The sequence below is a fragment of the Equus caballus genome, chromosome 31, assembly GCF_041296265.1.
Source record: "Equus caballus isolate H_3958 breed thoroughbred chromosome 31, TB-T2T, whole genome shotgun sequence".
Lineage (NCBI taxonomy): Eukaryota > Metazoa > Chordata > Mammalia > Perissodactyla > Equidae > Equus > Equus caballus.
Window position 1 is genome coordinate 2229257 of NC_091714.1, and position 14200 is coordinate 2243456.

The following is a 14200-nucleotide window of genomic DNA, read 5'->3' on the forward strand; positions in this document are numbered from 1 at the left end:
TCCCAGGGGTGCAAAATTACCCCCTGTAGAGAACCACTCACTGAACGCACAGCAGAGGCAATCATCTTCTGCACTGATGACTGAGCAGGAGCCTCACGTCCTCATGGAAGCCGCTTCCTGCGCAATGATTCTTGTTGGAGGAGCTTAGCATATGCTCAGTGCACGCTTTCCAGAGATTGGCACAAAGAGCTGACAAGAAAACTTCCTGAGAGTAATTTCCCTCTAGCTTGGATATACCTCCTTTCCGCTTATGACCAGAGGCTTCATGCTTCTGAAAATAGGGAGTGAGAAATAAAAGTAAAGAGCATTTTCAAATGGCTTCTTCCAACCTAATTCCTAGAACCGAATTCTTCTTATAAGAAGGACTCTTCTGAGTGGCTGTCTGGTTGTGCCGTTAGAGGTCCCCCTGCTTCATCCACAGCTTCCACCATGGCTGTGCTATGACGGTGGGTCACACTCCAGGATACGGGACCTCAGAGGGAAAGTGTCAGTCCCACCGTCACTTCCACAGAAGAGGCACTGAGGGCTCAAGAGGTGATGGGGGTCGGGCCCAGTGGCGCAGCGGTTAAGTTCACACGTTCTGCTTCTCGGCTGCCCGGGGTTCACTGGTTTGCGTCCCGGGTGAGGACCTGGCACCACTTGGCAAGCCATGCTGTGGTAGGTGTCCCAAGTATAAAGTAGAGGAAGATGGGCACGGATGTTAACTCAGGGCCAGTCTTCCTCAGCAAAAAGAGGAGGATTGACAGTAGTTAGCTCAGGGCTAATCTTCCTCAAAAAAAAAAAGAAAAAAAAAGAGGTGATGGGACTTGGCGCCGGCCACAAAGTGGAGCAGAGCTCCAAGCCGGGGCTTCCCTCTCACCACACCCGGGCGTGAACAAAAGCTAGCTTTGGGATGGATTGATTTTTTGTCAGTTAGCTTCACTCGTTTGCAGGCTGGCATTTTACATCTGCCCTCAGAAAAAAGGCAGAGCAAATGGTACTTGCTGATGTACCCGATGCATCGAAATCAAGGATCTGATAAGCAGAAATTAGTTCAAGATGAATAAACATGTTATAAATAAAATCAAGAAGGAAATAAACTTGAGTAATGGAAGAAAGAAAAACCCTGAATTATTATTTCTCCCTGTGTTATCTCCCTGTGAATCTATGTATCTATCCATGTATCTATCTATGTATTTCCCTATGTATCTGTCTCTGTATCTGTCTGTGTATCTACCTGTGTATCTGTCTATGTATCTACCTTTGTATCTACCTATGTATTTATATATCTGTCTATAGATCTACCTATATATCTATCTATGTATCTACCTATATATCCCTCTATGTATCTATCCATGTATCTATCCTTGTATCTATGTATCTATCCTTGTGTCTATCCATGCATCCATGTATTTATCCATATATCTACCTATGTATCTACATATCTATCCATGTAGCTATGTATCCATCTACGTATCTATCTATGTAACTACCTATGCATCTACCTATGTGTCTGCTCTTACTAGAAAGGGAAGAATGTTGATATTTCACTTGAGACCCTCCTTGAAGTCAATCAACCCAAACCCCTCAGTTCAAAGGTCAACATCAGGGAGCTGCCCAATTCCCTAAAACCCATGCTGTTTCCAGGGAGGCTGTGTTTAAGGCAAACACAGAAGGATCGAACCAAGTGTTTGAGCTGCGATGAGAGTCACAGCAGGCAGGAAGGAATGACAGATGTGTTTACGCACTGCCTGCAGATCCCTTCTTGCCCCTGCTGGGTGGAGGTCACAGCTGCGAAACGGATTTTGTAAGGTCCTTCCCTCAGATGACCTTGCCTTGTCCCCTCCCCACCCACACAAGTCATCTCTTGGCACTATTTGTCCTGGGAACACTCATGGGTGTGTCACGTGGCAAGGCTGGAATTTTGGATGCCCATCCGTGCTCAGGTTGGAGTGGCGTCTTTCGGCCTCAGGTTACAAGAAACAGGGGCGTCCTTCTCCTGTCAGGTGCTGATGTGGGGCCAGAGAAGCAGCGGCATGTCTCCATCTTCCAGAATAAATGTCCCTGTGGCAGGGGAGGGTGACCTGGGATGAGCGGCAGGTGAAGGACCAGACACCCGGGGCTTGGGTGGTGGCCAAACCACATGGCCTGGTGTGTGATTGCACTGTGCACTCCCACGCTAGCAGCCCGGGTCCGTCTCTCAATGTTCTTCAACACTACGGGGGAACATCTCCAACGACCTCATGGCTGTGCACAGGGCTACACAAGGGACTGACCCATGGCAGTTACAAAAACAAGCTTTGTTAAGCTAAATGTATGATGTTTTAAGAAAAATGTCAATTGACGGGGGTTGTCTGTGCAGTAAGACTATCGCTGTTCTTGTGTGTGTGGTTCCGTCTGTTTCAATATTTCAAATATATTAATGTGCTTTTCTCTCTCACACTTCCTTTAGCTCCAGCTTCAGCCTCAGGCAGACGCATTGCTTGTAATTCCCAAAAGCAGGATTTTAAAACTTACTGTGGAACAATTGGTATTGAACATCAGGATGTGTTAAGAAGGAAACGTGATTCCTAAATTCCGGAAGCCTCAGGAGGAAGAGGCTCGGAATCCAGGACACATGCGTGGCCCCCACCCGTGAGGGAAAGATAGGAGTTCTAGCTGCCGAGACGAAACTTCTGAGTCATTGTGGACAAAGCCGTACAGTTGAAAAGCACAGGTTTCTATGAAGCAGCTTTTCCTTCCTGCTGTAGATTCCAGAAAGGGAGGGAAGGCAGATCCAACATGGAAGAGGTCAAAGAGAAGCTGGACCATCAGGGTGGACATCGTCCTGGGGGCTGTGTGACTGAGAAAGCCGATTAACCTCGACGATGCTCGTTTTCCTGGCTCATAAAATGGGGGTGATGATAGGTATGATATAACTTTAAAAAGCAACTTGGAGATCCTGAGCAGTGCACGCCATCCAGGAAACGACAAATTTTTGTCCCAGTCTCGGTCCTCACGTACCACCCCTATAAGTTTCCAGGTCCAAATATATAGATGTTTTGCCAGACGTTTATCATTTGTACATTGAAATAACAAACTACTTGCAAGTTGATTTACCCTCCAAAAGAAGTAGCATTTCCAACATTGAGTCAAAGATACTGAAGAGGCTTTAAAGTTTTCCACATTAGCCGTCTGTGTCAAGTAACAATAAGGTGCTTGTTTTTAAGTGAAAAGCCCCATTCTATGTGTTTCCCGCTGAGCTGGGTGTTGATTGTCTGCAGGCAGCCCAGCGACCCTGCCGGCCGCTGTCTGTCCTGCTTTTACAATCAGTCCTGGGGAGCTTTGAAGCAGCAGAAGATGCCTCTGAGGGTTTATCTGAAAGGCCTCGTTGTAGTCCGTCTGGTTGTTTTTAGAGCTGGCTGGAAAAGAGATCTCTCTAGATACCGTGCTTAGAAATCAGTATGCACGCGTGGTTTCCACTGTCTAATTAATTCAAAATGATCACGAGAAACTTTGTCCTCTCTACGCAAGGCACAGAGAGAGAACAACTTTTGACCTTTAATCCCAGTTCCTACCCTGACAAAAGTACCCAATGGCTTTGAGCGCATCATTTCAACCCCCCAGCTTCTGCCGGGTGCTGAGGAGCCTGGGGTCCTAATTAGTCCTTGAGGGGACTGGAGGGGACGTGAACTGGACAGATCCTGCCTGGGGGACCAGGACTCTGAAGGGGAGGGCAGAGCTGGCGTGCACCCTGGGCTGCCCAGAGCTGACCCAATTTTGCAGCACCATCCTCTCTGCAAACCATCAGCCTGTCCTTCAAAATCTCTTCTTTCTATCTAGTCACCTTGCTCTTCCATCGCCGCCCGTGGTGGACATTGGGGTCACTGAGACGGGCGTGCTCCTATATTTTAGATTTTTCTGGCATCTGTAGTGTAAACACAGCCCAGGTGGATCCGAGGTTCGTAGGTTTGAAGAACCATGAACAGAGGGAAGATGGAGCATCTGCTTTCCTACGAGCAACATGCACAAGGGGGCGGCTTCAGTCTAGGACCCCAACGCTTAACTTGTCATTTTGCCACCTGTTTTCAGACCCCGTCCAATTTAGACTCTTGAGAGATTACTATTTCTAAAGTTAAACAGTCGATTAAACAGGATTTGGTTTAGCCCATCACAGATGTTAAAGATTAAACCAGACCGAGGAGGGAAAACAGCCCACAATGGAGGCACCCGCCCTCATTAGGACCTGAGCTGGCACTGCCACGCCATGCGGGAGCTCTTGACACGTTTCCAGCAGGACTCCCACACACCAGTGGCCGTCCTGGCCACTCCAGGAAGACAGGGACACGGACAGTCCCGTCTTCTTCACCCTTGATGTCAGGGAGGGTGGCAGTGCTCTCTGAGGACAGCCATTGTTGGCAGAACCCTGGATGTGAGAATTTCATTGTTCTGCCCTGAGTGGCACTGAGTTACCAGAGCTGGGGGGCACAGGGTAAGGTGGGGCTGACCTGCCCCTGTGCCCGGACAAGGGGCTCTTGGATCCGCCTGGGTGCTCAAAAATGGCAGGAGTTAAGAAGGCTCCCAGAGAGCCATGCACCAGGGACGGCTCTGTGCTGGGAGGGGGACCCCAGCAACCAAGAGCACTGGCTGTGCCTGTGGACCCCCGGTGCCCAGGGTCAGGGTGCTGAGCCACTGTCGACAGCGTGGGACAGAGCACATCCCTCCATCCCGAGAACCGCTTCTCCTGTCTTCGACTCACGGAGCCTGTTGGATTGAAAACAAAATGCCAGAGAGAGTTCCCAGGTTGCTCCTCCAAGGAGCCAAAGAGAACCCAGAAATGAGAAGATGTCAGGGGGCCGGCCTGTGGCTGAGTGGTTAAAAGTTCTGTGTACTCTGCTTCGGCAACCCAGGTATGCGGGTTTGGATCCTGGGCTCTGACCCACTCCACTCATCAGCCATGATGTGGAGGCATCTCATATACAAAATAGAGGAAGATTGGCACAGATGTTAGCTCAGGGTAAATCTTCCTCACCGAAAAAGAAAAGAAAGAGAAGATGCCAGCAGCAGTGGTCTGGGGCCAGGCTCCCAGAATCGCGACCTCCTCTGCATCCAGACCCCCCCATCCAACAAGGGTGGTGGCCTGGGACAAGGTCACTGCAGAGGAGGAACCTGAGCAGGGACCCTGATCACCTGCCCAGCTGCCCCTCTCCCAGTGCATCAAACAAGCAAACTCTTATTCCTGCTCTTCTGGATGGAAGGAGCAAAAGCAACCCGAGCCATAAACATGAACGTGGAGTGAAGGCTGGCAGAAGCTGTAGGGGGGAATTCGCTTATTCCAGGGGTGCACAGACCCGCACATGCACAGCACCTTGGGTATCGGTCCAAAGCAGCTCTTCAGGGAGGCTCATCACATACCAGCTCCAGCCCCACCCTTCACAGCAGCATGAATCCATCCTAGGCTAGTATTAGCTCTCACAGAAGAATGGGGATTTGGGTGAAATAGTTTGGGTAGAAAATGAGAACAAATGGAGACAGGGTCGTGCAAATGATCCAGAGCTAGTTTGTTAGTTACATGCAAGTCCCTGAAGAAAAAAGATGTAATTGCAAGAATGTCTAAATTGTTACAATATAAATAAAGGATTTACGAAAACATCTTCTTCCTCCCGTGCCCCTGCACAGACTTGTTAATTTGACCGAGAAGTCAAGCAGGAGAATTCCAGCAGGGTTTTTAGTGGCTCACGGCTTTTATGGAAATTCAACATAAAATTTCTCGTCCCCATTTTCCATTTTGGCACGTAACTTGCCGCTTAAATCTCACGTAACACTTGAAGATAAGTTAAGCTTTGTGCATAAGGAAGGTTTCACTCATTGCTTTTCTTTTTAAAAAATGTGTAAAATAAAATGTGGAATTTTGGTAGTAGAAAAGAAAGCGTGCATTGTGCCTCTCCAGGGCCCAAACTGTGTTCTCGTGGCTCTGCCCTGGCAGCAAAGAGGTTAAACTGACGTGTGAGAAAGAGAGACCCATTCAGCAGTGGATGTAGTGGCTCTTTGTAGTTGATCTCTTATCAGCTTCTGGGGGGGAATAGAGATAAATAAGCTAGTTTCTGTGGCTTTTAAACTGAGACGACCATGAAAAATTCTCCAGAATGGCTAAGTAATAGTTGTCAGAGGCAATTGGCTGAACTTCCAGCCAAAGAGGTTTTCCAGCTTCTAAAAAGAGAGCAGGAAATAGTTTCGGCCTTAAGAATAGCGCCTTTGTAGGGCCACTTAAAAGGACAAATCGCATCGCGTGCTCCCTGCGCCGTCCCCCATCGGGGACCGAGGTGAGAGCAGGTGGGGCCCCACTAGCAGAGCCCAGGCACCTGGCCCCCAGGAGACCTCTCCGTGGATCCACCCCGGGGTCTGCTGTGGCTTGGTTTGTTCTGTTTTCAAGAGTGCTTGGGGAGGGGAGTGTAGAGCACGGAGTCAGAGGATCCTAATAAGAAAGTGCACGCTAACTCTGGTCTGGTCTATCAGGATATTTGCTTTCTGCAGCGGAAACAAGAAAATTATGGTACATTTTAAAACGAAGCAATCCCACGTTCTTGGGCCCCAGTATTTTATTCCATTCAGCGCACAGGGAAGGCAGTGGCTGTCCTCGTTTCTCTTTGCATCTGCTGGAGTCCAGGCCCAGACCCTGCAGGTTTTGAGGGTCTGTGGGTCTTGACTGGGCCTGTGGGTGAATATTTCTCCTCGGCCACCAGGATCCCCATCCCAGGTGGGGCAGGGGTTATGCCAAGCTTCGTTGTTAGAACTGAACTGTGGTCCTTCCACACAATGTGAATGATGGTTGAAATGGGGTCCTGCCTCTCTCCCACCCCTCCTGCCCCCCCCCCCGGGGGAGGGCAATGAAAGCCCCTCAGTAACAAATACCAACCCCCCAGGGTGGGGCTGCCTCACTCCCTGGCAGCTTGGGCAGGCGGATCTGACGCTGTTGTAGGTGTTAGAAGGGATAAGAATTCTCACAGCTATTTTCATAACTCATCCTCTCTCATCCAGGAACCTCACCCGCTTGTCTGATTGCTTAGTGGGAACAACCAGAACTCAAGTCTGTTCAATCCAAGAGTTGAGCAGGTGAAGACCAGGAGAGAGAAGTATTTCACACTTCACTAGAAAGCGCTCTGGCCCCACACTGTTATCAAACAGGAAGAAAATCTCACTCAGGAAAGCCCAGTTTGATGGGGTGGGAGGCCTCCAAATTCGCTTGCCCTCGGGACCTTGGTTAGGGGGTCCTTATCTAGCAGAAGAGATTGCAGCCTCTTAATCTGGAATCAGTCACAGCTGGAGATGGGGATGTGGATTCCACAGGCCGGCAGCAGGGAAAGCCCCATCGCTGGCAGACAGGTTTTTTTGTGGGGCTGAGGATGATAAACCCATTGGACCAGGTTTGTGCTTTGTTTTGTTTTAGCAAGATTTGCTGGCCCATTTCCCCCCAGTCCTTGTGAGCACGGGGTCTCTGGATCACGAGTCTGTTCAGGGTGCAAGGTCGGAGATCAGTGTGCTTTGCAGAGCAGCCGACCCCAAGGACACTGACCGTGTCCCTCGGGCCAGGGATGGGTGGGTCCAGCAGCATCCTGCCTGTAACAGAGCCTTGCAAAGATGGGGACACTGAGTGACCATGAGCCAAGCCCTGTGCTTGGCTCATAAAAGCACCTCCGTCTTTCATAAAATGGAAATTATCATGCCTGCTCTTGAATTTAACGAAACGCAGTAGGAAATCCCAGGAGACAGAATTCCTGTTTTATGGGAACTGCAAATGTTGCCAATGGAAACCGATCTGTTTTTCAGAGCAGAAAATATGTTAGTCCTCTTCTGAGGTTCAGTAGAGTGAGGCCGACAGGGAGGAGGGGTGCGGTCCTTAGAGCTCCCCGCAATCCTTCTGCTCACGTGCTGAAGAACTGATGTCACGCCAGCACACAGCTGATGCACGCAAACTTTGATTGCACCGTATGTTTGCATGGGAGCCCTGGTGCTCTGGGAAGAGGACTTTCACTTTATGTGGAATTCTATTTATTAATAAAAATACCATCCTCTTTGTCCTGGCGTAGTTGGCCTTGAGTTGGGATAATAGCATATTCAGGCTCGGAAAGCCACTAAACTCTATCCATAAATAGCCTATTAAGTGCTTCTCTTGGCATCAGTGAGAAGCTGGCTCTGGTGGTTCAGTGGGGTATGAACACCTGGCATTTGATTAAAATTGAACAGATTCCATGCCGGCCAGTGGCGAAGCTGTTAAGTGTGCATGTTCCACTTCGGCGGCCTCGGGTTCGCCGGTTTGGATCCCAGACGTGGACATGGCACTGCTTGGCAAGCCATGCTGTGGCAGGCATCCCACATATAAAGTAGAGGAAGATGGGCACAGCTGTTAGCTCAGGGCCAGTATTCCTGAGCAAAAATAAAAAAAATGAACAGAATCTAAAATGTTGCATTGTAATTAACACCCAAGAAAACCCAGGAACCGAGATTCTAAGAAGGCTCCCCAGGTGTCGCCTTGATAGGCTGACAACATTCCTCTTCAGGGATGCATACTGTCAATGCACCTTCGGGCCTGCAGCCTACCAGGACCAGCTGTTTCACCTTCAGACAGAGGACATGTGGAAATCAGAGCCGAGTGAGAAAGCCTGTCTCTTATCACTGTTTCAGGAAAACCCAGCGGATGTTTCAGCCTTTTTAAAGTAACAAGGAGATCAATTCCCCTCCTTTCCCCACACCATCCCTACCCTTCTGAGTCCTTAGTGTCCTGCAGGGGCCAGTGTTTTCTCCTAACTCCCACGTTGCCCTGCTGGGACTGCCCAGTGTCCACACACACAGCCTGTGCCGGCTCCCTCTGCCCTCTCTGGTGCCCCATCAGTGGAGACTCCCCGGCTTATCCTGGTCTCCGCCCTCCCCATCACCCTGATGGATCCACAAATATTCTAGATGGGCAGCCCCAGAACCCCGCCTCAAGGGTGGGGTCTGGGGAGTGAGTACACTGTGTTTGTATGCTCTGCTGTTGACTCATATTCTTAAGGCACAAAACAGGTGACTTGGGAACACAGCTCCTGGGTTCTGAAATAAGAGAATTGGGGACAGACGGAACAATTCATACATATAGATAGGACAATATTTTCAGCTGTTTTTCCTGAGGAAGGAAAACAGCACCCAAGGAAAAAGAAACACAGACCCACCTCATACGAGCACCATTGGGTTCACCATTAGGTTTCTTCCGGCATCTCCCCCCAGGATCCTGAACCCCAGCCAGGATGCCCAGCACCAGCGATGGACTGGGGGACCCCCTCCCTCAGGACCACTACCAGCTCCCCACATCCTTCCAGGAGGAAGTAGGATTTGGGGAGTCCCCAAGACAAACCGCACGGCTCCAAGTCCCTTTATTTGGGGCCACAGCTGCTTGTGCAGGTCCCTCTGGCCCACTCTCCCTCCTCATTCCCCTCCAACCCTTTCCTTGTGCACAGCTTGGCCACACGACTGACTGACACACTCTCCCCTCAGGGCCTCCCGGAACCCCATCTCCTCCTGAGGACACCCCTCCCTGTGGTCCTCCTGGGGGAAGGATGCTGTTTATCCTGTCCCATCCTGAATGGCAGCAACAAGAGGGGCCTGTAGTCTCTCTCTTACCATCCTGGGGCTGTCCGCACCAGCTCCACCTCCCTCCCTCCTGTAACCTGTTTTCCTCCTCCCCTTCTCAGGCAAACTCCTTGGAAAGTTGATGACTCTCACAGCTCAAATTCCTCCCCTCCCATCCATTCTTTAATTCCGACTTTCCTAAAAGAGTTTTAACAAAATAATTCATATGCAGAGATAGCGGCTTCAGCTAAGATGAACGCTTAAAGAGAAGCAGGAGAGCAAGAATTCAGTCACTCATCATCCAACAGGAAAAGTAGCATGGCTCCCCCCACCCCCCTGGGGGGCCCTTCCTCACATTGTCCTCTCCCCTCCCCCCAGTTCCATCCCCCATCCTGAACTTCCCATTTATCTTCTTCTTCTTCTTTTTTTTTTTTTTTGAGGAAGATTAGCCCTGAGCTAACTACTGCCAGTCCTCCTCTTTTTGCTGAGGAAGCCTCGCCCTGAGCTAACACCCGTGCCCATCTTCCTCTACTATATATGTTGGACTCCTACCACAGCATGGCGTGCCAAGCAGTGCCATGTCTGCACCTGGGATCTGAACCGGCGAACCCTGGGCCGCCGTGAAGCGGAACGTGCGAACTTAACCGCTGTGCCATCAGGCCAGCCTCTATCTTCTTCTTGCACATCTTTCCATTTTAGCTCTTTAGGAAAGTGTCCCCAAACATTGTGTCTGCATAGAGAGAGACAACTGTGTGGGGACAGGCCCCTGGAGCCCCAAGCCCCCACGTCCTTTCTAGACCATGTGCCAGGACCCCAAGACCCCCATCAGCAGTATGTGAAATGTCCACATGACCCACATGTTTGCTGACACCTGTATTGTCAGACTTTTTAATACGAGACATTCTGGTGGATGTGAAGTGGTACCTCATTCTGGTTTCAATTTGCATTTCCCTAGTAACTAATACAGTTCAGCACCTTTTCATATATTTGTTGGCCATTTTGGATATATCATGATGGTAGAGCTGGCAGGATTTCCTGACAGGGTTGACCGTGTCTAGCATCCTCTCAGGTCAAGACTGTCATCCATCAACGTGATAACAGTTGCAGCAAACGCCTGGTCCCCAAGCATAAGGACCGGAGCTCCCACATCTAGGCAGGGGCCACCTGTATCTGACGTTTACTCCCATGTCTACTGGAGCCAATGGGGTCTCTTGTGTTAGGAAGTGAGAATTCTTCCAGAGTCTCAATTAACAGGAATTCTCTGCCTCCAAGAAAAGGAGCTTAGAAAGGCAACAGAGCAGAGAACATATATTTTTTTTAAGGTAAAAGAAGGCTTTGATGTTTCAATAGAGGAAATATTCGGGAAGGAATGTAGGCCCAACGCTTATTCTCCTCCACACCCCACTTTGTCGCTGCAGTAGCTGGAAGGAGGACGAGGCTTGCTCTGTTGAGACTGGCACCTGGCTCGTAGGCGTCCTTATCTGGCTCGAATCAGCCCGCCCCTAATAGGTGCTTCAGAGAGAAGAGCAGAGGTTTTCCTGTATGATGTCTTCCAGATGTTTTCCATTCCACAGTGTTTGGTGAATTTTATCCCTGTAGCCAAGAAACGTGCCAGGGCCTAAGGAAGCTGGGATGGTGTGGTAACCGGAATTAAGGGAAAAAACCCTCACGCTGCTTCATCAGGTGGATATTTCTTTAACTCACTTGAAATGGAAAGTTCTGTACAGTTTTCAAAGACAAGTTGCTACAAGCTGCCCCTTTGTGAATTGGAAATAAGAGGCTTCAGGGCAATCCCAGGAGATTCCTAATAGTTCATGAGATGAACCGAGGGCCATTTCTGATCTTCCTCTGTGTCACCAAAACTGTGGCTAAATCAAGATAACGCACCAAGCAGGAAGATACAGCCAGCCCCAAAATTTCCCCACTCCTGTCTAGATAGTCATCACACTGATGAAAGCTGGTGTGTGCACTTTGGGTAATATTATCCATTTTTATCGTTTATTTATCTCACTTGCCCCAAATGTTTTTAGAACTCTCTCCCTGTCTTTATTGTCATTTTAAACGAAGAAGAAACATTTGCATTCTCTCTGGGCTGTGAATGTATATGTTTCGAGTAATTCACGACAGGAAATCATTATTTAAAATACTGGCGAGCAGGGAAGAGGAAAAGCTAAGGATGGGGATCTTCAGATGCCAGAGGTCCCTATCTACACTGGAGCTTTAGGATGACCATGACAGTTTTAACCTAAAGAGTCTGGACTATTAAATTTAAAAAGATGTTGGGGATTATGGTTTTGTTTTTTTTTTTTTGAGGAAGATTAGCCCTGAGCTAACTACTGCCAATCCTCCTCTTTTTGCTGAGGAAGACTGGCCTTGAGCTAACATCCGTGCCCATCTTCCTCTACTTTATATGTGGGACGCCTACCACGGCATGGCGTGCCAAGCAATGCCATGTCCACATCCGGGATGCAAACCGGTGAACCCTGGGCTGCCCAGAAGTGGAACGTGTGCACTTAACCACTGTGCAACCAGGCCAGCCCCCTATTTTTTTTTTTTAATCTAGAATTGTGTGGTTTTCTCACTTTAGCAGTTTCAGAGAGTTCTACATCTTTTCTTAACAAAGTGAATTCGGCTTCTCTATACTACTACTTAATATCCGATATTGGATAAATAGTCAAGGGAAGTATAGATCATCCACTTAATGGAATATTTCACAAGTTTATAACTGCAAATCTGAGGAATTTAAAGAATCACACACAAAAATACACTTGGACAATAAAAGTGAGACAGACCTTGAATCTGCTTTTGATCATGATCACGTCTAAAGAGAAATATTAGACAGGAACAGGGAGCGATGCAAATAGTTGCTAAAGTAAGCACCATATGGAGGAAGATATGTTTTAAAATTTATTTTGTTATTTAAAAAGAAGGTGTGTATTTTTACATCCTGCCACTGTTGTCAAATTGTGACTCAGTGGGTGCATCTTCCTTGTCCCAGACGATGTGACAATTTTCAGATCCCACTGGTTCTGTCCATAGAGGGGAGAAACACTGTTTCTAGATGTGAGCAGCGAGGCAGACAGGAAGTTTAGCTGTTCTGAAGCTAAACACATGTCGTGAGTTTTGGAAGAAGTGCAAAATAATGAGAGTTTATATTAAGCTTTCTTTTTAATGATGGCAGTTACTTATTTGGGTTTTCAGCTACAAAAATCCCTCAGAACGGCATGATGCCTAGATAGACTTGAAGCTACAGGTCTATCTGTAGATACCCATACAGGTACCGTGTTCCCCAACACGTGAGCGTACAATTCACATCCATGCATGAGGCTCCAGCCTGTTAAAATAGTGACAGTGCTTTGTACTTTGTTTATCGTACAAGTCTCTTGGTAGAAGATAACAAGCTTGTACTTACAAATATAGGGGGAAGGCCACTACGTGCTATAAAACGCTGGTAAGTCTTAGAGATGGAAGATGGATTGGCCCGCATCTGTGGTCCCAGACTCTGCGACTGCGGGTGCGATCCAGGACACAGCGGAGGGCTCCGCAGGGTGGATGCTCCTGGTCTGCGTCCAAGTTAATTTTTAAAACTTCTGTGACCTCTCAGAGACTCCCAAAGAATAAATAAAAGCCTGTCAAGCTTTAATCATCCCCAAGGGAGAAACTAACGTGCCCTGGGCGGGAGGTTACTGAAGGTCAAGAGGAATCGGGGAAAGCCTTTCATGGGCCTGCAAGTGTTTGTTTTAAATAAATATTTTAAAAGTCAAGATGCTGAAAGCAGCCATATGCCTCCATTTGGGGACCAATTAGTCTTTTTCGTCTGCAATTTATTCTGCAGGACACTGGCCCTTCCAGACTTCCAAACAAGGCCGTGAGACGGAAGCTCATGGAACGAACGACTTGAGATCTGCTCTCAGCCACAGACCAAGTGTAGCCTAAATGGAATGCTTTTTTAGAGAGTGGATTATCTTTGAAGAACACAGAAGATGAGAATTTTAAACAGGAAAGTCTGACTTTTTTTTAAGTTGAGATGTTTTTGAGCTCAAGAAAAGGCTCACAATTATAGGATGATTTATTTAAATTTATCCTTGCCTTTTTATGTGTAATCATTTAACTTCATATTTGAAAATGCTCTGTAGTTTGGAGAGCTAGTAGTTTTTTTTGGTTTTGGTTTTTTGTTAAAGTTTGACTCTGAGCTAACATCTGTTGCCAATCTTCTTTTTTCTTCTTCTGCTCCCCAATGCCCCTCCGTACATGGTTGTATATTCTAGTTGTATGTCCTTCTGGCTGTGCCGTGTGGGATGCTGCCCCAGCATGGCTTGATGAGTGATGCTGGGTCCGCGCCCAGGATCCAAATCAGCGAAACCCTGGGCCGCCAAAGCAGAGAGCGTGAACTTTATGACTCAGTCATGGGGCCTGCCCCTGAGAGCTAGTAGTTTTTTCAAAAGGCTTCAAAGCTTATTCAGTGTTCACCTCACTCATTCTTCCCCCCAGACACTCTGTTGCTGAGTGACATTAGCTTGGTCCATTTGATCATTCTAGATGTCAAGAAGTGAATTGGCCCATTGCTGTTGCTGCTGTGAGGTGATTCACCTCTCTACCTTCTGTGTAGACCCCCTCCACATGAATTGCATGTAGGAGC